The sequence below is a fragment of the Salvia splendens genome, chromosome 17 (assembly GCF_004379255.2).
Source record: "Salvia splendens isolate huo1 chromosome 17, SspV2, whole genome shotgun sequence".
Classification (NCBI taxonomy): Eukaryota; Viridiplantae; Streptophyta; class Magnoliopsida; order Lamiales; family Lamiaceae; genus Salvia; species Salvia splendens.
This window is the reverse complement of record NC_056048.1, coordinates 24,084,246-24,105,924: the sequence shown is the minus strand read 5'-3', so window position 1 is coordinate 24,105,924 and position 21,679 is coordinate 24,084,246. Positions and strand designations below refer to the sequence as shown.

The following is a 21,679-nucleotide window of genomic DNA, read 5'->3' as shown; positions in this document are numbered from 1 at the left end:
AAATGACATAATTTAATATTCTCCGCCAAAGTTTTCCCAAATGTGCTCAATTAGATCCTCTTGGAGTTGGGTGTGGGCGCTAGAGTCGCGTGTCCTTGCCCGAATAGCCAACCGTTCTTGTATAGATGGATGCGCTCCACTTCGCGGCGGACTACTTGCAGTTGAGCTTCCGGGGGATTCGGGGTCGAACCAATTTCCGGCATCGGGTCCTTCGTCTCGGACAATCATGTTGTGCAAGATTATGCACGTATACATGATGTCGACCATGCTCTCCATGAACCACGAACGAGCCGGGGCTTTGATGATGTTGAAGCGCGCTTGGAGAACCCCGAACGCCCTCTCCACATCCTTGCGCGCAGCCTCCTGCTTCTGCGCAAAAAGAGCCTGCTTTGGGTTCGCTGGCCTGCCGCACGTCTTCACGAAGGTCGGCCACTTCGGGTAGATGCCGTCGGCGAGATAGTACCCCATTTTATACCGTCGGTTGTTGGCGACGAAGTTGATGGCCGGCGCTTTACCATCCAAAACTTCGGTAAAGAGGTCGGACTGTTGGAGCACGTTTACGTCGTTGTTCGAGCCAGGGACCCCGAAGTACGCGTGCCAGATCCAAAGTCGGTAGTCGGCAACGGCCTCGAGTACAACGGTTGGGTGGGTGCCTTTGTGGCCGCTCGTGTAGGAACCCCTCCAAGCCACCGGGCAATTCTTCCATTGCCAGTGCATGCAATCGACATTGCCAAGCATCCCGGGGAATCCGTGCACTTGTTCGTGCAGGTTGAGGAGGAACTGACAATCCTCCGTGGTTGGCCTCCGGAGAAATTCGTCACTGAAGGCTGCCCGGACGCCTCTGCAGAAGTTGAGCAAGCACAAGCGCCCAGTGCTGTCTCCGATGTGCAGGTATTCGTCGAATATGTCGGCCGTTTGTCCAGTCGCAAGCTGCCGGATGGCTGCAGTACATTTCTGCAGCGTCGTGTGGCTGGGACGACCGACCGCGTCGAACCCTTCTCGGAAGAACTCCTCCCTGGCCGCCAAAGTATTCGCTATGTGGAGAAATAGCGGTTTCCGCATGCGGAAACGGTGACGGAAATAGGTATCTCCCCAAATCGGGTTATCGCAGAAGTAGTCGCGTACTAACCGTGCGGCGGCTTCCTCCCGGTTCCGATTGATGTACTTGCGGGAGCGTCGTGGGGGTGGTGCGGCTTCCTCCGCCTCTCGTCGTCGATCTTCTTCGAGTGATTGTTCCATTAATTGGCGCATTTGCTCAAAAGGATCCATTTGTTTGAGTTGATTGAAGATGGAAATTGGAGTGATAGAGAGGATTTGAGAGGAATAGATGTGTGTTTGTGTTTGAAATGAGTATGGAATAGAATTATTTATAGAGTAAAAAAATTAAAAATTTAAAAAATGAAAATAAATATTTAACGGTAATATTACCGTTTGAAAATTTTTTTTTTTTTTTATTAAAAATCGATTTAAAAAAAAAAAATGAATTATTGCGTCATCAGTGACGACGCCCACTCGCGGGCCAGCGAGTGGGCGTCACGCACGCATGGGGACGTGCCACGTGTCTCGGGCGCGTGGCGAGACAGCTCGTCTCGTGTCTCTCCGAGACGAGCTACGCGACGAGACGGTCGCGAGCTGGAGACGAGATGGCCGCTGCAATGCGTCTCGCGGGGGTCTCGTCTCTCCGAGACGAGACGCGAGCCCGGCGCGAGACGCGTTGTGGATGGTCTAACCAATCTAACCATTTAGTTACTAAAACAAAACCGAATCAAAGAATCGAACTTTAATTTCATGAAAACAACGTAAGAACTTTACTTGCGGGGTAGTTCAGATTGGTTTCAGGGCTGCTCGAACAGCGAGCGGACCACGGCAGGGGCGAACTGCAGACGGCGGTGGCGCTGCATCTTCTGACGGTGGCTGACCGCAGCCTGCTGTGACCGAACCCGACAGTGACGGCACCGGCGCTGAGCGACGGCGTGGACGCGGCCAGCAGTAGCTCTTCCCGGCGGCGACGGAGCAGCGGCGTCTGACGGAGGCAGGGGCTGGACGATGGTGACGAATCGGCGGCGAAATCGCTGAAATCAGTAGCCATCTCCGGCGAAATTAAGAAGCAGTAGCCAGCTCCGGCGAAATCAAGGGAGAAGCCGACGGGAATCTGAGAGAGTTAGCTTCAATTTGTCGAGAGAGAGAAATTGAGAGATATGGAGAGAGAAATAGAGAGACGTGGGGATGATGGGAGTGTATAGTGGGCCTTTGTTTTTTTAGAAATTGGGCCTCAACAATTAAGTGGGATGTTTTGTTTGGTTTGGGCTCCATTTATTTTGTGTTGGGCTTTAAAATTTAAAGTGGAGAAATAAGGAGGACTAAGTAAATAATTATTTTGGGCCAGATTAATTAAATCCTTGGACGATAATTTGATCGTGGGGAATTATTATTTAATTCTCGAAATAATTCAAAGTACAAAATAAATATAATTGCGAAGGAAAATAGTTGTGATAATTTAATTATACGCTTAAATAAATTTGGGAATTCATTTCGACATCGTGGTGGAAATACGAGGAGCCAACAGAGGAACTTTAGGCGGCCGCCGAATAATCGAAAAACGAGAAACGAGATAAACGATTTTAATTAGGGTGCATGCATCTTATTTATTTACTTGATTCATTGTGTATGATTTATGTGTTATTTAAATGCTAAAGGTGATTCCTTGCAAGCGAGACGTGATAATCAAGGGAAAGGAAATCATTTCAGATTAAGAACTTGAGGTGAGCTTTCTTTTTAAATAAGGGCTATGCCCTAAGTATATTTTTATGTGAAAATGATATGAATATTTGTCATGCCGTGTTTTGTTTTATTCTATGGAAACCTATCTGATGTGGCTTTTGCCATCAATGGATAATCGAATTCGGGTCTGTCTAGGGAGTGAGTCCCTATTCAGGCTAGTGTACACCAATGGGGATCGTGAGCCGTCTTTTGGGTCGGCCGGTCTAGTGACTTGGAATGTGGCCACGTTCCTTGTCATCAATGGATCAGATATGGTAGACATCTATGGGAAAATGACTGCAGTCACGAGTTTTACGATGGAAATGATTTTAGTGTCTTGGGCGATTTCTAAAGTTAAAACCCCAAGGTCACTCAATGGTGGCATGATAAATACTTTTTATAAAATATTTTCGGCATGAGTCCACTGAGTGCATCAAGTACTCAGCCCTGCATTTCATTTTAAAAATTTGCAGGTTGAGCGTGACGGGTGCGGTGGGTGTTGAGCAAGACCATTGAAGAAATTTAAGTGTCTAGAATGTGTCATGTCTTCACACGTGGCATATTCCTTCTCTCAAATGCTTCCGCTAAATATTGTTTCTTTTGAGTTCGTGTATCGTTGAGATATTTTCATTTGGAGTTGTTGATTGTTGAAATGATACTCTGATTTTATTCGAGCTATTCCCATTTGTTTCGAGCTATGGTCGAGTTGTGTTGTTTTTCCCCTTTCTTCCCCGCTTCTTTAATCTTCCCTAGTCGCGATCAACCGTGTTTTCTATCCTTAGAAAATGCGGTCGTGACAAAGCATTCCACTATCTTTTTTCACCCACTTTCCTTTATATATATCTTAAAACTCGTACCAAACTCAAAATGTGACTTCTAATAATTAACAGATGGAGTAATAAAATGTAAAATATATTATAACAAATTTTTGTATAAAATCAATACCAAATAAATATATATTAATATTTTTTTCGTATTAGTATTTTTGGTATGATATACTCCAATCCATCTTAGTTTTGTCCTACTATTCAACAATGTTCTACTCTAGCATATAATTACCAAAAAATGCCCAAATATAATAGGGTGGACATTTTTAAACAATACACTATGACAAATTGATAATTTACCGTCTTACTTATTTTTTAATAGTATTATGTTAATTATTGTCTGTTGGCTAATATAGGTGTATTTAGAAGATTTATAGTACCATTCATGAAAGCATGGAACAAGCCCTAACTGCCCCTCCTACTTTCAGCAACATTACAAAGGTAAACATCATTGAAGTGATTCACCAAGTGATACTGCATGAAAAGAGAAATAATTGGCAATGCCACCATATATACTCCAATTTATAATAACAAAGGCCAGTGGCAGTGGAATGGAAACGAAGAGTTGTAAGATTCCATAGTTGATGATGGGTTGTACGAGCATCGTTAGTGCGAAAAAAGGTAACCAATGACCCAAAACCCTATGAAGTGCTCTACAACTCAATCGTTATGGCTAGCAGCATAGTTAAAATCACCAAAACGACACACAAAGGATATCGAACAAACGTCCCGGCATCACCCGTATGAACTTACTCCCCTTCTTCCACAAGTTGAGTCCGGCTAAAGACACGAACAGTGCCACGCCAACTGCCGCAATCCTAAAATATAACTTAATTAGATATGTTATAAAATAACTATAATAATAGAGTTGGCTATATAAAATAAGAATAGAGTTGAGAACTTACCAATGTGGGGCATCCAAGCCCCTTGGCCTAGTGGTAAAGGGTGCTGGATACTGCGTCCATCCTGGAGGTCTCGAGTTCGAACCCTGGGTGGCGTAATTTGTTTTTCCTCCTTGTTATAGGAGTTGATTTGTAATTTCCTCCTTCATATATATGATATAAATATATGAAGTTAATTTTTTTTAAAAATAACTTACCAATGTGGGGCTCACTTATGTGGGAAGAAGAAGTGGGTTGTGCCCAATGGGAGGAGCTCTGAAAGTGTGAATTCTTTCCACTCCAACTGAAGTATGGCAGTGGCACGACTCTGGTCCACCGGAGGATTGGCCAGCTTCCCAGGAATGGGTCGCTATCCGAAACGGATCGTCGTTGCATTTCTACCTCCGGAGGAGTGGAAATGCTAGATGAATGAAAAGGAAAAGATGAGAGGGAAGAGAGATGCTCATTTGAAAAATTTTCTGAAGCCGTATAGTAGAGCGTGGGTTAGGGGTGAGCATTCGGGTTTCGGTTCGGTTTTTTGCCAAAACCGAACCAAACCCGAAAAACCGAAAACCAAACAAAACCGAAAACACCGAAATTTTCAAAAAAACCAAAAAAATAGTATATATTAATATATATATATATACATATATAATTTATTTTATTTTATACGGAGTATATACTAATAGAATATACATATATATATATAATATAAAATTAATAAAATATATATAATACATATTGTATTAAATATATTAAAAGAATATATATTATATATATGATATAATATATTAAATTAATAGAATAAATATATATAATATTATATTTAAAATATAATTCGGTTTTTCATTTTTTTCGCCCGAACCGAACCGAAACGAAACGAAAACCGAAATTTTTATATTTTTAAAACCGAACCAAATTTTAAAATTTCGGTTTGGTTCTGTTCGGATATTCGGTTTTCGGTTTTCGGTTTTTTTGCTCATCCCCTAGCGTGGGTGCAGGAGACAGACCACTGGAGGAAGAAGGATCAGTATTCATTTTGAAAGTTTAGTAGATGTGGAGAGTGTACCGTGCATCTCTCATTTTATATGAAAGAGTGTACGTGCTAAATACAATAGTGTATTGTACAATGCATACATAGACTATCGTGATCACCTATAATGATTTGCAGCTGTATAGTGTATTGCAAAGTTGAGATTCTTTTTAATATCGCGGTTATTTAGTTTTGCACTTTGAAAAATGTGTTTGTTTTGAGGTATAATTAGAAAGCGATAAATTTCAATTACAACCTTAGGGATGTATTCATTTCATTTTCCCATAATTTCTCCTTTCTCCTTCTAAATCTCATGCGTTTATTTACTCAAATCCTATGGCCTAACTTATTTGCTGAAATCATTAAATTTAATCCATATTAAAACCGTAAAGGGAAATAGAGAGAATCAACAATATGGTTGTTAAGGAAATTTCCATGATTTACTCCCTCAAAAATCTTTGCGGTTTTTTTTTCAATCCCACGCTCCAGAATTCTCTCTCTCCATACTCCTTCTTTTCACGCTTTCGCTCGTTCGTTACCGGCGTTGCTTTTGTCGACGCATGCTCAGTATTATAAACGTCTGCTGTCGGCGTTGTGGCAGTCATCGTTCTCTCGATAATGGAAGAAGGTAATTTTTCTCTTTCCGTTCTTGTTTACGTATCGGAGATGTTAAATTCAATCCACATCAGTTACAGTATTCGTTCGTTGTAGAGCAGGCAATTCGTGTTTTGTGTCGCCGTGTCTTACTATGTTTATTTTGAAACATGATTTCCATGTTTTGATAAGGTGGGGTTTAGGTTTTCTTCGTTCCCCTAGGGTTGCCCCAATTCTGGGGGCTAGGGTTGTAGTATATTGTGTGAAACACAAACTCTACGAAGGACCGCGAGTATGATGCATTCCTTTAGGTATTAGTTTTCGTCGTGGCTAGGTTAGTAATTTAAATCGCTTCAAATAATGCACCAAATATGAATATGTAATGGATGTTATTGCCTATATAATGCATGATATGTAAACAGCAATGATTAGGTTTAATGAGTCGGTCGTCGTATCTCACTATGTTTATATGGAAACATGATTTCCAGGTATTGATATGGTGGGGTTTAGGTCTTCTTCATTCCCCTAGGGTTGCCAATTTCCGGGGGCTAGGGTTGTAGTATATTGGGTGAAACATAATCTGTACGAAGGACCGCGAGTATGACACACGTAATGTACGTATTATATTATGTAATGGTTGTTTTATGATCTATAATGCATGATTTGTTATCTGTAATGTAAATTTTTTCTGACCAGTTTTATTTACATTTGGTTGTGTATGATAGATAGACGCACGTTTCATCTTTTCCCCGAGGGTTTAAGAATCATTGGAGGTAGGGTGTAGTATGTACTAAGTTAAGCAAACCGTCGCCAAAGTACACGAGTATCAGTTATTCATTTAGGGGTTATAAATCATATCCGCTAGGTAGTAGTTTATAACTGATACACATAATGTACATATTATATTATATAATGGTCGTTTTAGGTTATGTAATGCACGATTTGTGATCTATAATGTTCATTTTTACTCACCAGTTTAGTTTAAGTTTTGTCGTGTTTGATTGTTCGGCGCACGTTTCTTGTTTTCCGACAGGGTTTAGCAATCCTTGGGTCTAGGGTGTAGTATGTACTAATTAACAAAATCATTACCAAAGTCCACGAGTTTCAGTTATTAAACGAGGGTTTAGATATCATCGCGGCTAGGGAGTAGTTTTGACTGATGTACATAATGTACATATTATACTAAATAATGGTTGTTTTAGGTTCAGTAATGGTCGAGACATGAGCTATAATGTATATGTTTGCTGAGCCGATTTTATTTTCGTTTTTGTACAGTTGTGGTTGTACCTGATTGTTCTCCTGAGTTGAAGCCTGTCGTCGGTCAAAAATTCCAATCCCTAGAGATTGACGACGTTACAACCTCGTATTATGTTGTATGCAATTGGGAAGACGAGAAGAAGTCGAACGAGGATGACCAATTGAATGCACGAGTTTCACTCATTCATCTAGGGTTCAGATATCATCTCGGCTAGGGAGTAGTTTTTACCGATACACATAATGTACATATATTATTCTGTAATGGCTTTTTTATTTTCTGTAATGGCTTTTTTATTTTCAGTAATGGACGATTTATGATCTGTAACGTAAATGTTAGCTGAACACGTTTCATGTATTCCCCAAGGGTTTAGCAATCCTTAGGGCTAGGGTGTAGTTTGTATTAAGTTACAAAACCGCCGCCAAATTCCACGTGTTTCATTCATTCATCTAGGGTTTATATATCATCTCGGGTAGGGAAGTAGTTTTTATTGATACCCATAATGTACATATATTACTCTATAATGGTTTTTTTTAGTTTCTGTAATGGACCATTTATGATATATAATGTAAATGTTGGATGAGATGTTTTTTTGGTGATTTTATACAGTGGTGATTGTACCCATGTACACAAGCAGTCAATTAATGCATAATACTTGGTAAATAATGTATAATACTTGATAAATAGTGTACAAAAGCAATGAAATAATGCACAAAGAAATATGACTTTCACCCATTCACCTATGTACACAGCGGTCAAATAATGCATAATGTTGATACATAATGTATACTACTCCCTCCGTTCCTTGTTAATAGAGGCATTTCTTTTCGGCACAGAGTTTAAGAATAGTGTGTTAAATGGATGGTGAAAAAAGTAAGAGAGAGTAAAGTAAGAGAGATGAAGAGAGAATAAAGTAAAAAGAAGAATTACTTTTTGCTAAAAATAGAAATGACTCAATTAACTTGGAACTTCCCAAAATAGAAAAATGACTCTATTAACATGGAACGGAGGGAGTACTAGTTTAATAATGTACAGATTCGTCTTCATCCATCTGTTTTCTCAGTATCTATCAGGGATTTTTTTCACTTCATTGTTCCTGAATCTCAGCTGCTTCGCTGTTGTCCAACATACAACATTAGAACATTATTTAAATGGGAAGCTATCAATATTGTGTCACATTTTCATTAAATAATGCATCATTCACCCATTTACACAAGCAGTCAATTAATGCATAATACTTGGTAAATAATGTATAATACTTGACAAATAGTGTACAGAAGCAATGGAATAATGCACAAAGAAATATGACTTTCACTCATTCATCTATGTACACAACAGTCAAATAATGCATAATATTCGATACATAATGTATATTACTAGTTTAATAATGTACAGATTCAATCAAATAATGCACTAAGCAATATTATACAAGCTGATTCGGGAGTTCTGGTTTTCACCCATTCACTCATGTACACAACAATCACATAATGCCTTATACTTGATAAATAATGTATAATACTTGATAATTAGTGTACAGAAGCAATCAAATAATGCACAAAGGAATATGGCTTTCACCATTCACTTATGTACACAAGCAGTCCCATAATGCCTAATAAATGGTAAATAATGTAAACTACTAGCTACATAATGTACAGATTCAATCAAATAATGCACATAGGTATATTGCATTCAACATTTCACCCACATCACTCAGCAAGCATTCAAATAATGCCAAATACTTGACAAATAATGTAAACTACTACATAAATAATGAAAAAAACAAGATATATAATGCATAGAAATAGTAACTTAATGTAAAGATTCAATCAAGTAATGAACATACAAATATTGTATTCACTCTTTCACCTTTGTACAACAGCAGTCACATTATGCAAAAACCAGTAGATATAATGCATAGAAATACTAACATAATGTTCAGATTCAATCAAGTAATGAACATACAAATTCTGTATTCACTCTTTCACCAATGCACTACCAGCAGTCACATGATGCATACAACAGAATATATAATACATAGATATAGCTACGTAGTATACAGATTCAACCAAGTAATGAACATACAAATACTGCATTCACTCTTTGACCAATGTACAACTGCAGTCACATGATGCATAAAACAAATTATATAATGCATATATACAACTACGTAATGTACAGATTCAATCAATTAATGAACATACAAATACTACATTCACCCATTGAATATACAGTTGCAATCACCCGGTAATTCGACATGCTACTGAAATAGAATGCTCACATTCAGATTGCGATTGTTGTGAAGTTGAAGGACGTCCTGTTTTCGTCATTATTAATCTGGGAAACGAACAAAAAAATCAGGCCCCTACGAGATTTTATCCATAAAATGGGTCAACAAACATTTGTAACCCACACAATTAGCGACCCAACCTTAACCACAAAGAAGTAAGATTTTGAAAAGATCCTTTTTTTGGGGGGTAAAATTTGTGAAACGCCAACTGGGTGTTGCGGTAGGCGGCGATAATCGGGGATAAACGTTGGATGGAACCCATAAATTAAACTTCTTTGAACCCTACCTCTTCGTCGGCTTCCGGAAATGCTCGCACAATACGTGGATGAATGATGGACAGGAAACAGACGACGAACGACGTGTGGTGGAGATTGTCCGTGGCGGCTAGGGTTTTGAAAGTGGCTGGAAGTGGAGGAGACGAATTGCGTTGATATTTTGAGGGGAGAGAGATTTGGCGTGAGAAATGAGCAGAGAAGATGGAAGGTCGTGGCTAAATCACGCTTGAATTTCGGACCTGCCATTTTTGGGCTGTTGTAACAATGTACATTTACCAATTTGCCCACATAATGCACGAAATGGCCCTAATAATGCACATACGGAATCATAAGTAGGCTTCTAATCCAGATCGTCTAACCATCAAATCTAACGGTTTCAATTAAAAAGGAACTTAAATCTAAGGGGGGAAAAGGAGAATAACACTACCCTATAACCTTATAAAATATCTTATATGTGAAATAAAAAAGTCTTAGCAACTTATTTTTCATCAGGCAAAGCTTTAATTTGATACTCTCTATCATTCAAAACAACTCTATTTATTAAAATATTATCTCAACTTTAAGTGAAACTTACAACAATATATTATCCCTCTATTTAATTATAAAGAACAAACACGCCCTATTAAAACAAGATATAAAAGTTCTAAATAATTAAGTAGGAGTATAAATTATAACATGAAGAAAATGGCCATCATTGCATTATAAGATTTTCAAACGACAGCCAATTCGCAGTCATCACACGTAGGCAAAATATGTGAAAGGAAGAAGCTAATGATTAATCGATGAAATATCCAATTAATTTGTAATTTAGAAGTTTCAAATCCTCCAAATGTTAATCTCTTGATGCAATTTCACTTTCTCATAAAAATAGCTGGATAATATGTCTGGTTTCGTGGTTTCATTATTTAAGTAATTAGATGTATAAACAAAAAAAAGGGCCTATTAGCTCAGTTGGTTAGAGCGTTGTGCTAATAACGCGAAGGTCGCAGGTTTGAAACCTGCATGGGCCAATTTGTTTTTTTTAATTCTATGCTTTATTTTAACTGGAAGATATTTTAACCTGCATGGGCCAAGTTGTTACCACGTTTCTTTCGTGACAAATCAGCATCCATTTATCTACAGAGGTTAATTAGTTAAAACCAGCTCAATCAAAAAGGCCTATTAGCTCAGTTGGTTAGAGCATCGTGCTAATAACGCGAAGGTCGCAGGTTCGAAACCTGCATGGGCGAATTTGTTTTTTTTAATTCTTGCTTTATTTTAACTGGAAGATATTTTAACCGGCATGGGCCAAGTTGTTACCACGTTTCTTTCGTAACAAATCAGCATCCATTTATCTACAGAGGTTAATTAGTTAAAACCAGCTAAATCAAAAAGGCCTATTAGCTCAGTTGGTTAGAGCGTCGTGCTAATAACGCGAAGGTCGCAGGTTCGAAACCTGCATGGGCCAATTTGTTTTTTTAAATTCTTGTTTTATTTTAACTGGAAGATATTTTAACCTGCATGGGCCAAGTTGATACCACGTTTCTTTCGTGACAAATCAGCATCCATTTATCTACAGAGGTTAATTAGTTAAAACCAGCTCAATCAAAAAGGCCTATTAGCTCAGTTGGTTAGAGCGTCGTGCTAATAACGCGAAGGTCGCAGGTTCGAAACCTGCATGGGCCATTTTGTTTTTTTAATTCTTGCTTTATTTTAACTGGAAGATATTTTAACCTGCATGGGCCAAGTTGTTACCACGTTTCTTTCGTGACAAATCAACATCCATTTATATACAGAGATTAATTAGTTAACACCAGCTCAATCAAAATGGCCTATTAGCTTGGTTGGTTAGAGCGTCGTGCTAATAACGCGAAGGTCGCAGGTTCGAAACCTGCATGGGCCAATTTGTTTTTTTGATTCTTGCTTTATTTTAACTAGAAGAATTTTTAACATGCATGGGTCAAGTTGTTACCACGTTTCTTTCGTGACAAATCAGCATCCATTTATATACAAAGGTTAATTAGTTAAAACCAGCTCAATCAAAATGGCCTATTAGCTAAGTTGGTTAGAGCGTCTTGCTAATAACGCGAAGGTCGCAGGTTCGAAACCTGCATGGGCCAATTTGTTTTTTTAATTCTTGCTTTATTTTAACTGGAAGATATTTTAACCTGCATGGGACAAGTTGTTACCACGTTTCTTTCGTGACAAATCAGCATCCATTTATCTACAGAGGTTAATTAGTTAAAACCAGCTCAATCAAAAAGGCCTAATAGCTCAGTTGGTTAGAGCGTCGTGCTAATAACGCGAAGGTCGCAGGTTCGAAACCTGCATGGGCCAATTTGTTTTTTTTTAATTCTTGATTTATTTTAACTAGAAGATATTTTAACCTTTAGTTAAAAACAGCTCAATCAAAAAGGCCTATTAGCTCAGTTGGTTAGAGCGTCGTGCTAATAACGCGAAGGTCGCAGGTTAGAAACCTGCATGGGCCAATTTATTTTTTTAATTCTTGCTTTATTTTAACTGGAAGATATTTTAACCTGCATGGGCTAAGTTGTTACCACGTTTCTTTCGTGACAAATCAGCATCCATTTATATACAGAGGTTAATTAGTTAAAACCAACTTAATCAAAAAGGCCTATTAGCTCAGTTGGTTAGAGCGTCGTGCTAATAACGCGAAGGTCGCAGGTTCGAAACCTGCATGGGCCAATTTGTTTTTTTAATTCTTGCTTTATTTTAACTGGAAGATATTTTAACCTGCATGGGCCAAGTTGTTACCACGTTTCTTTCGTGACAAATCAACATCCATTTATATACAGAGGTTAATTAGTTAAAACCAGCTCAATCAAAATGGCCTATTAGCTCAGTTGGTTAGAGCGTCGTGCTAATAACGCGAAGGTCGCAGGTTCGAAACCTGCATGGGCCAATTTGTTTTTTTAATTCTTGCTTTATTTTAACTGGAAGATATTTTAACCTGCATGGGCCAAGTTGTTACCACGTTTCTTTCGTGACAAATCAGCATCCATTTATATACAGAGGTTAATTAGTTAAAACCAGCTCAATCAAAATGGCTTATTAGCTTATTTGGTTAGAACGTCGTGCTAATAACGCGAAGGTCGCAGGTTCGAAACCTGCATGGGCCAATTTGTTTTTTTAATTCTTGCTTTATTTTAACTGGAAGAATTTTTAACCTGCATGGGTCAAGTTGTTACCACGTTTCTTTCGTGACAAATCAGCATCCATTTATATACAAAGGTTAATTAGTTAAAACCAGCTCAATCAAAATGGCCTATTAGCTCAGTTGGTTAGAGCGTCGTGCTAATAACGCGAAGGTCGCAGGTTCGAAACCTGCATGGGCCAATTTGTTTTTTTAATTCTTGCTTTATTTTAACTGGAAGATATTTTAACCTGCATGGGACAAGTTGTTACCACGTTTCTTTCGTGACAAATCAGCATCCATTTATCTACAGAGGTTAATTAGTTAAAACCAGCTCAATCAAAAAGGCCTAATAGCTCAGTTGGTTAGAGCGTCGTGCTAATAACGCGAAGGTCGCAGGTTCGAAACCTGCATGGGCCAATTTGTTTTTTTAATTCTTGCTTTATTTTAACTGGAAGATATTTTAACCTGCATGGGCCAAGTTGTTACCACGTTTCTTTCGTGACAAATCAGCATCCATTTATATACAGAGGTTAATTAGTTAAAACCAGCTCAATCAAAATGGCTTATTAGCTTATTTGGTTAGAACGTCGTGCTAATAACGCGAAGGTCGCAGGTTCGAAACCTGCATGGGCCAATTTGTTTTTTTAATTCTTGCTTTATTTTAACTGGAAGAATTTTTAACCTGCATGGGTCAAGTTGTTACCACGTTTCTTTCGTGACAAATCAGCATCCATTTATATACAAAGGTTAATTAGTTAAAACCAGCTCAATCAAAATGGCCTATTAGCTCAGTTGGTTAGAGCGTCGTGCTAATAACGCGAAGGTCGCAGGTTCGAAACCTGCATGGGCCAATTTGTTTTTTTAATTCTTGCTTTATTTTAACTGGAAGATATTTTAACCTGCATGGGACAAGTTGTTACCACGTTTCTTTCGTGACAAATTAGCATCCATTTATCTACAGAGGTTAATTAGTTAAAACCAGCTCAATCAAAAAGGCCTAATAGCTCAGTTGGTTAGAGCGTCGTGCTAATAACGCGAAGGTCGCAGGTTTGAAACCTGCATGGGCCAATTTGTTTTTTTTTAATTCTTGATTTATTTTAACTGGAAGATATTTTAACCTTTTGTTAAAAACAGCTCAATCAAAAAGGCCTATTAGCTCAGTTGGTTAGAGCGTCGTGCTAATAACGCGAAGGTCGCAGGTTAGAAACCTGCATGGGCCAATTTGTTTTTTTAATTCTTGTTTTATTTTAACTGGAAGATATTTTAACCTGCATGGGCCAAGTTGTTACCACGTTTCTTTCCTGACAAATCAGCATCCATTTATATACAGAGTTTAATTAGTTAAAACCAGCTCAATCAAAATGGCCTATTAGCTCAGTTGGTTAGAGCGTCGTGCTAATAACGCGAAGGTCGCAGGTTCGAAACCTGCATGGGCCAATTTGTTTTTTTAATTCTTGCTTTATTTTAACTGGAAGATATTTTAACCTGCATGGGCCAAGTTGTTACCACGTTTCTTTCGTGACAAATTAGGATCCATTTATATACAGAGGTTAATTAGTTAAAACCAGCTCAATCAAAAAGGCCTATTAGCTCAGTTGGTTAGAGCGTCGTGCTAATAACGCGAAGGTCGCAGGTTCGAAACCTGCATGGGCCAATTTGTTTTTTTAATTCTTGCTTTATTTTAACTGGAAGATATTTTAACCTGCATGGGCCAAGTTGTTACCACGTTTCTTTCGTGACAAATCAGCATCCATTTATATACAGAGGTTAATTAGTTAAAACCAGCTCAATCAAAATGGCCTATTAGCTCAGTTGGTTAGAGCGTCGTGCTAATAACGCGAAGTTCGCAGGTTCGAAACCTGCATGGGCCAATTTGTTTTTTTGATTCTTGCTTTATTTTAACTGAAGAATTTTTAACCTGCATGGGTCAAGTTGTTACCACGTTTCTTTCGTGACAAATCATCATCCATTTATATACAAAGGTTAATTAGTTAAAACCAGCTCAATCAAAATGGCCTATTAGCTAAGTTGGTTAGAGCGTCTTGCTAATAACGCGAAGGTCGCAGGTTCGAAACCTGCATGGGCCAATTTGTTTTTTTAATTCTTGCTTTATTTTAACTGGAAGATATTTTAACCTGCATGGGACAAGTTGTTACCACGTTTCTTTCGTGACAAATCAGCATCCATTTATCTACAGAGGTTAATTAGTTAAAACCAGCTCAATCAAAAAGGCCTAATAGCTCAGTTGGTTAGAGCGTCGTGATAATAACGCGAAGGTCGCAGGTTCGAAACCTGCATGGGCCAATTTGTTTTTTTTTTTAATTCTTGATTTATTTTAACTAGAAGATATTTTAACCTTTAGTTAAAAACAGCTCAATCAAAAAGGCCTATTAGCTCAGTTGGTTAGAGCGTCGTGCTAATAACGCGAAGGTCGCAGGTTAGAAACCTGCATGGGCCAATTTATTTTTTTAATTCTTGCTTTATTTTAACAGGAAGATATTTTAACCTGCATGGGCTAAGTTGTTACCACGTTTCTTTCGTGACAAATCAGCATCCATTTATATACAGAGGTTAATTAGTTAAAACCAACTTAATCAAAAAGGCCTATTAGCTCAGTTGGTTAGAGCGTCGTGCTAATAACGCGAAGGTCGCAGGTTCGAAACCTGCATGGGCCAATTTGTTTTTTTAAATTCTTGTTTTATTTTAACTGGAAGATATTTTAACCTGCATGGGCCAAGTTGATACCACGTTTCTTTCGTGACAAATCAGCATCCATTTATCTACAGAGGTTAATTAGTTAAAACCAGCTCAATCAAAAAGGCCTATTAGCTCAGTTGGTTAGAGCGTCGTGCTAATAACGCGAAGGTCGCAGGTTCGAAACCTGCATGGGCCATTTTGTTTTTTTAATTCTTGCTTTATTTTAACTGGAATATATTTTAACCTGCATGGGCCAAGTTGTTACCACGTTTCTTTCGTGACAAATCAGCATCCATTTATATACAGAGATTAATTAGTTAACACCAGCTCAATCAAAATGGCCTATTAGCTTGGTTGGTTAGAGCGTCGTGCTAATAACGCGAAGGTCGCAGGTTCGAAACCTGCATGGGCCAATTTGTTTTTTTGATTCTTGCTTTATTTTAACTAGAAGAATTTTTAACATGCATGGGTCAAGTTGTTACCACGTTTCTTTCGTGACAAATCAGCATCCATTTATATACAAAGGTTAATTAGTTAAAACCAGCTCAATCAAAATGGCCTATTAGCTAAGTTGGTTAGAGCGTCTTGCTAATAACGCGAAGGTCGCAGGTTCGAAACCTGCATGGGCCAATTTGTTTTTTTAATTCTTGCTTTATTTTAACTGGAAGATATTTTAACCTTTAGTTAAAAACAGCTCAATCAAAAAGGCATATTAGCTCAGTTGGTTAGAGCGTCGTGCTAATAACGCGAAGGTCGCAGGTTAGAAACCTGCATGGGCCAATTTGTTTTTTTAATTCTTGTTTTATTTTAACTGGAAGATATTTTAACCTGCATGGGCCAAGTTGTTACCACGTTTCTTTCGTGACAAATCAGCATCCATTTATATACAGAGGTTAATTAGTTAAAACCAGCTCAATCAAAATGGCCTATTAGCTCAGTTGGTTAGAGCGTCGTGCTAATAACGCGAAGGTCGCAGGTTCGAAACCTGCATGGGCCAATTTGTTTTTTTAATTCTTGCTTTATTTTAACTGGAAGATATTTTAACCTGCATGGGACAAGTTGTTACCACGTTTCTTTCGTGACAAATCAGCATCCATTTATCTACAGAGGTTAATTAGTTAAAACCAGCTCAATCAAAAAGGCCTAATAGCTCAGTTGGTTAGAGCGTCGTGCTAATAACGCGAAGGTCGCAGGTTTGAAACCTGCATGGGCCAATTTGTTTTTTTTTAATTCTTGATTTATTTTAACTGGAAGATATTTTAACCTTTAGGTAAAAACAGCTCAATCAAAAAGGCCTATTAGCTCAGTTGGTTAGAGCGTCGTGCTAATAACGCGAAGGTCGCAGGTTAGAAACCTGCATGGGCCAATTTGTTTTTTTAATTCTTGTTTTATTTTAACTGGAAGATATTTTAACCTGCATGGGCCAAGTTGTTACCACGTTTCTTTCCTGACAAATCAGCATCCATTTATATACAGAGGTTAATTAGTTAAAACCAGCTCAATCAAAATGGCCTATTAGCTCAGTTGGTTAGAGCGTCGTGCTAATAACGCGAAGGTCGCAGGTTCGAAACCTGCATGGGCCAATTTGTTTTTTTAATTCTTGCTTTATTTTAACTGGAAGATATTTTAACCTGCATGGGCCAAGTTGTTACCACGTTTCTTTCGTGACAAATTAGGATCCATTTATATACAGAGGTTAATTAGTTAAAACCAGCTCAATCAAAAAGGCCTATTAGCTCAGTTGGTTAGAGCGTCGTGCTAATAACGCGAAGGTCGCAGGTTCGAAACCTGCATGGGCCAATTTGTTTTTTTAATTCTTGCTTTATTTTAACTGGAAGATATTTTAACCTGCATGGGCCAAGTTGTTACCACGTTTCTTTCGTGACAAATCAGCATCCATTTATATACAGAGGTTAATTAGTTAAAACCAGCTCAATCAAAATGGCCTATTAGCTCAGTTGGTTAGAGCGTCGTGCTAATAACGCGAAGGTCGCAGGTTCGAAACCTGCATGGGCCAATTTGTTTTTTTAATTCTTGCTTTATTTTAACTGGAAGATATTTTAACCTGCATGGGACAAGTTGTTACCACGTTTCTTTCGTGACAAATCTGCATCCATTTATCTACAGAGGTTAATTAGTTAAAACCAGCTCAATCAAAAAGGCATATTATCACAGTTGGTTAGAGCGTCGTGCTAATAACGCGAAGGTCGCACATTCGAAACCTGCATGGGCCAATTTGATTTTTTTAATTCTTGCTTTATTTTAACTGGAAGATATTTTAACCTTTAGTTAAAACCAGCTCAATCAAAAAGGCCTATTAGCTCAGTTGGTTAGAGCGTCGTGCTAATAACGCGAAGGTCGCAGGTTCGAAACCTGCATGGGCCAATTTGTTTTTTTAATTCTTGCTTTATTTTAACTGGAAGATATTTTAACCTGCATGGGCCAAGTTGTTACCACGTTTCTTTCGTGACAAATCAGCATCCATTTATATACAGAGGTTAATTAGTTAAAACCAGCTCAATCAAAAAGGCCTATTAGCTCAGTTGGTTAGAGCGTCGTGCTAATAACGCGAAGGTCGCAGGTTCGAAACCTGCATGGGCCAATTTGTTTTTTTAATTCTTGCTTTATTTTAACTGGAAGATATTTTAACCTGCATGGGACAAGTTGTTACCACGTTTCTTTCGTGACAAATCAGCATCCATTTATATACAAAGGTTAATTAGTTAAAACCAGCTCAATCAAAATGGCCTATTAGCTCAGTTGGTTAGAGCGTCGTGCTAATAACGCGAAGGTCGCAGGTTCGAAACCTGCATGGGCCAATTTGTTTTTTTAATTCTTGTTTTATTTTAACTGGAAGATATTTTAACCTGCATGGGCTAAGTTGTTACCACGTTTCTTTCGTGACAAATCAGCATCCATTTATATACAGAGGTTAATTAGTTAAAACCAGCTTAATCAAAAAGGCCTATTAGCTCAGTTGGTTAGAGCGTCGTGCTAATAACGCGAAGGTCGCAGGTTCGAAACCTGCATGGGCCAATTTGTTTTTTTAATTCTTGCTTTATTTTAACTGGAAGATATTTTAACCTGCATGGGCCAAGTTGTTACCACGTTTCTTTCGTGACAAATCAGCATCCATTTATATACATAGGTTAATTAGTTAAAACCAGCTCAATCAAAATGGCCTATTAGCTCAGTTGGTTAGAGCGTCGTGCTAATAACGCGAAGGTCGCAGGTTCGAAACCTGCATGGGCCAATTTGATTTTTTAATTCTTGCTTTATTTTAACTGGAAGATATTTTAACCTGCATGGGACAAGTTGTTACCACGTTTCTTTCGTGACAAATCAGCATCCATTTATATACAGAGTTTAATTAGTTAAAACCAGCTCAATCAAAATGGCCTATTAGCTCAGTTGGTTAGAGCGTCGTGCTAATAACGTGAAGGTCGCAGGTTCGAAACCTGCATGGGCCAATTTGTTTTTTTAATTCTTGCTTTATTTTAACTGGAAGATATTTTAACCTGCATGGGACAAGTTGTTACCACGTTTCTTTCATGACAAATCAGCATCCATTTATCTACAGAGGTTAATTAGTTAAAACCAGCTCAATCAAAAAGGCCTATTAGCTCAGTTGGTTTGAGCGTTGTGCTAATAACGCGAAGGTCGCAGGTTCGAAACCTGCATGGGCCAATTTTATTTTTTTAATTCTTGCTTTATTTTAACTGGAAGATATTTTAACCTTTAGTTAAAAACAGCTCAATCAAAAAGGCCTATTAGCTCAGTTGGTTAGAGCGTCGTGCTAATAACGTGAAGGTCGCAGGTTAGAAACCTGCATGGGCCAATTTGTTTTTTTAATTCTTGCTTTATTTTAACTGGAAGATATTTTAACCTGTATGGGCCAAGTTGTTACCACGTTTCTTTCGTGACAAATCAGCATCCATTTATATACAGAGGTTATTTAGTTAAAACCAACTCAATCAAAATGGCCTATTAGCTCAGTTGGTTAGAGCGTCGTGCTAATAACGCGAAGGTCGCAGGTTCGAAACCTGCATGGGCCAATATGTTTTTTTTTATTCTTGATTTATTTTAACTGGAAGATATTTTAACCTGCATGGGCCAAGTTGTTATCACGTTTCTTTCGTGACAAATCAGCATCCATTTATCTACAGAGGTTAATTAGTTAAAACACAACTCAATCAAAAAGGCCTATTAGCTTAGTTGGTTAGAGCGTCGTGCTAATAACGCGAAGGTCGCAGGTTCTAAACCTTCATGGGCCAATTTATTTTTTTTTAAATTCTTGCTTTATTTTAACTGGAAGATATTTTAACCGGCATGGGCCAAGTTGTTACCACGTTTCTTTCGTGACCAATCAGCATCCATTTATCTACAGAGGTTAATTAGTTAAAACCAGCTCAATCAAAAAGGCCTATTAGCTCAGTTGGTTAGAGCGTCGTGCTAATAACGCGAAGGTCGCAGGTTCGAAACCTGCATGGGCCAATTTCTGTTTTGCTTTTCAAAATTTTTATATTCTTTATTTATCTTTTTCACATTTTTTGGTTGTCTTTTCTGTTCAAGCATAAATATTGAAATGGTCATGTACAAGTTATTGTTTTCAATTCCATATGACATTGTACATATTAAGTACATCGATACTTAAATCAATTAAATTATATCTTCCCTTAATAATACTTGAAACTGAATTAATTATCTATTAACTGGTACTTATACTTAAAAAATTACAGAGTTGGATTTACTTTGTATTGGGCCTCTTTCTCATTAATATACACATTCATTAATCCAAATGCTCCCATTTTATTCATTAGACTTATATCATGCCGTATAATTTTTTTTGTCGCTTCTATTACATTAGCTCATTTTCTTTACCAAAACTCAATATTCTTAATTTCTCTTACTTTATCCTCTTCTATATTATTCATTTTTATAATACTTATTATTTTATTATCATTCCCGTGACTCATTAAATATATTTCATTAATCTACATGCCAAAAAATACCTATGGGACAATAGGAGTACTAGAATACAAGGCGTATAATATTTCTTTGAATATGAATATTTCTAGAACATCTCCTTCCTATTTTTGTTTCCCAAGTTTTCCTTTCTTATTTCTCATTTTTTCTAAACCCCAAATATTTTTTGTGCTTGCTTTTCCTATTTTCCTATTCTGAACTCCCCACTTTTCCTCTTCCAATTTTTATTTCCGCAATTTTCCTTTTTTCCCCATCTGTTCCTAATTAGTAGTACTACAACTTTACAAGCAATAGAGTGTGGTGACTTCAAATTAGTCAAAAACAACTTTTTCTTTTTTTTTCTTCCACTCATTTTATTTTTTCATTCATCTTTTTCCCGTTCTTCCATTTCTTCCTATTTTTATTTTTTTCGATGTTCCTTTTAGTCATTTTTCCTAATTTCCATTTTTTAATGTTTTATCATACATGTACAATCAATCAAGAAAATGCATAACCAATCTAATGTTTTATCATTAACATGCCTCAATATGTCCTGCAGATTAAAACTCTAGAGAAAAGAACAGCACGATTTACAATTCCAAAGGTATTTCATAAGCCCTAAAATCAATCATTCATAATAGTGGTATCCATGAATTTCCACCAGAGCAAAGCAAATTACATTTCCCACCATTTAGAGATAAATTAGGAACGATAAGCACAAATGGAGAATGGAAGTATCTATAGTAGTGACAGCAACAGAGTGAAGGAACAGATGAATCGGACCTGTAAAAACAACGGTGGCGATGGATCCGACGAAGCCATAAACCTCATAGAGTTTGGGGCCGCCTAAGGATGCGTCGGAGAAGGAGACGTTGGCCGCCCGGGTCTTGGAGAAGCTCAGAATCCATCGTTGGCTATTAGCAAAAAACGCTCTTCCATCGTAATCCTAGATTACAGGTGTAATTCAAT

The 21,679-nt window shown here is 37.7% G+C and overlaps 21 non-coding genes across 21 annotated transcripts; all 21 read left to right on the top strand.

Moving 5' to 3' along the window:
• Nucleotides 1–11,285: 11,285 nt before the first annotated feature.
• TRNAI-AAU lies at nucleotides 11,286–11,359 on the top strand. The gene has a single exon. It is a non-coding gene; the product is annotated as a tRNA-Ile (tRNA).
• A 144-nt stretch (nucleotides 11,360–11,503) lies between these two features.
• On the top strand, nucleotides 11,504–11,577 carry TRNAI-AAU. The gene has a single exon. It is a non-coding gene; the product is annotated as a tRNA-Ile (tRNA).
• Nucleotides 11,578–12,523: 946 nt separating this feature from the next.
• TRNAI-AAU lies at nucleotides 12,524–12,597 on the top strand. Its single transcript has one exon. It is a non-coding gene; the product is annotated as a tRNA-Ile (tRNA).
• Nucleotides 12,598–12,740: 143 nt separating this feature from the next.
• Nucleotides 12,741–12,814, top strand: TRNAI-AAU. Its single transcript has one exon. It is a non-coding gene; the product is annotated as a tRNA-Ile (tRNA).
• A 360-nt stretch (nucleotides 12,815–13,174) lies between these two features.
• TRNAI-AAU lies at nucleotides 13,175–13,248 on the top strand. The gene has a single exon. It is a non-coding gene; the product is annotated as a tRNA-Ile (tRNA).
• A 577-nt stretch (nucleotides 13,249–13,825) lies between these two features.
• On the top strand, nucleotides 13,826–13,899 carry TRNAI-AAU. The gene has a single exon. It is a non-coding gene; the product is annotated as a tRNA-Ile (tRNA).
• A 512-nt stretch (nucleotides 13,900–14,411) lies between these two features.
• TRNAI-AAU lies at nucleotides 14,412–14,485 on the top strand. Its single transcript has one exon. It is a non-coding gene; the product is annotated as a tRNA-Ile (tRNA).
• Nucleotides 14,486–14,628: 143 nt separating this feature from the next.
• TRNAI-AAU lies at nucleotides 14,629–14,702 on the top strand. The gene has a single exon. It is a non-coding gene; the product is annotated as a tRNA-Ile (tRNA).
• A 947-nt stretch (nucleotides 14,703–15,649) lies between these two features.
• On the top strand, nucleotides 15,650–15,723 carry TRNAI-AAU. The gene has a single exon. It is a non-coding gene; the product is annotated as a tRNA-Ile (tRNA).
• A 144-nt stretch (nucleotides 15,724–15,867) lies between these two features.
• TRNAI-AAU lies at nucleotides 15,868–15,941 on the top strand. The gene has a single exon. It is a non-coding gene; the product is annotated as a tRNA-Ile (tRNA).
• A 727-nt stretch (nucleotides 15,942–16,668) lies between these two features.
• Nucleotides 16,669–16,742, top strand: TRNAI-AAU. Its single transcript has one exon. It is a non-coding gene; the product is annotated as a tRNA-Ile (tRNA).
• A 512-nt stretch (nucleotides 16,743–17,254) lies between these two features.
• On the top strand, nucleotides 17,255–17,328 carry TRNAI-AAU. Its single transcript has one exon. It is a non-coding gene; the product is annotated as a tRNA-Ile (tRNA).
• Nucleotides 17,329–17,471: 143 nt separating this feature from the next.
• Nucleotides 17,472–17,545, top strand: TRNAI-AAU. Its single transcript has one exon. It is a non-coding gene; the product is annotated as a tRNA-Ile (tRNA).
• Nucleotides 17,546–17,688: 143 nt separating this feature from the next.
• TRNAI-AAU lies at nucleotides 17,689–17,762 on the top strand. The gene has a single exon. It is a non-coding gene; the product is annotated as a tRNA-Ile (tRNA).
• Nucleotides 17,763–18,056: 294 nt separating this feature from the next.
• Nucleotides 18,057–18,130, top strand: TRNAI-AAU. Its single transcript has one exon. It is a non-coding gene; the product is annotated as a tRNA-Ile (tRNA).
• Nucleotides 18,131–18,273: 143 nt separating this feature from the next.
• On the top strand, nucleotides 18,274–18,347 carry TRNAI-AAU. Its single transcript has one exon. It is a non-coding gene; the product is annotated as a tRNA-Ile (tRNA).
• A 143-nt stretch (nucleotides 18,348–18,490) lies between these two features.
• Nucleotides 18,491–18,564, top strand: TRNAI-AAU. The gene has a single exon. It is a non-coding gene; the product is annotated as a tRNA-Ile (tRNA).
• A 143-nt stretch (nucleotides 18,565–18,707) lies between these two features.
• On the top strand, nucleotides 18,708–18,781 carry TRNAI-AAU. Its single transcript has one exon. It is a non-coding gene; the product is annotated as a tRNA-Ile (tRNA).
• A 143-nt stretch (nucleotides 18,782–18,924) lies between these two features.
• On the top strand, nucleotides 18,925–18,998 carry TRNAI-AAU. Its single transcript has one exon. It is a non-coding gene; the product is annotated as a tRNA-Ile (tRNA).
• Nucleotides 18,999–19,726: 728 nt separating this feature from the next.
• On the top strand, nucleotides 19,727–19,800 carry TRNAI-AAU. The gene has a single exon. It is a non-coding gene; the product is annotated as a tRNA-Ile (tRNA).
• A 365-nt stretch (nucleotides 19,801–20,165) lies between these two features.
• TRNAI-AAU lies at nucleotides 20,166–20,239 on the top strand. Its single transcript has one exon. It is a non-coding gene; the product is annotated as a tRNA-Ile (tRNA).
• The last annotated feature ends 1,440 nt before the right edge of the window (nucleotides 20,240–21,679 follow it).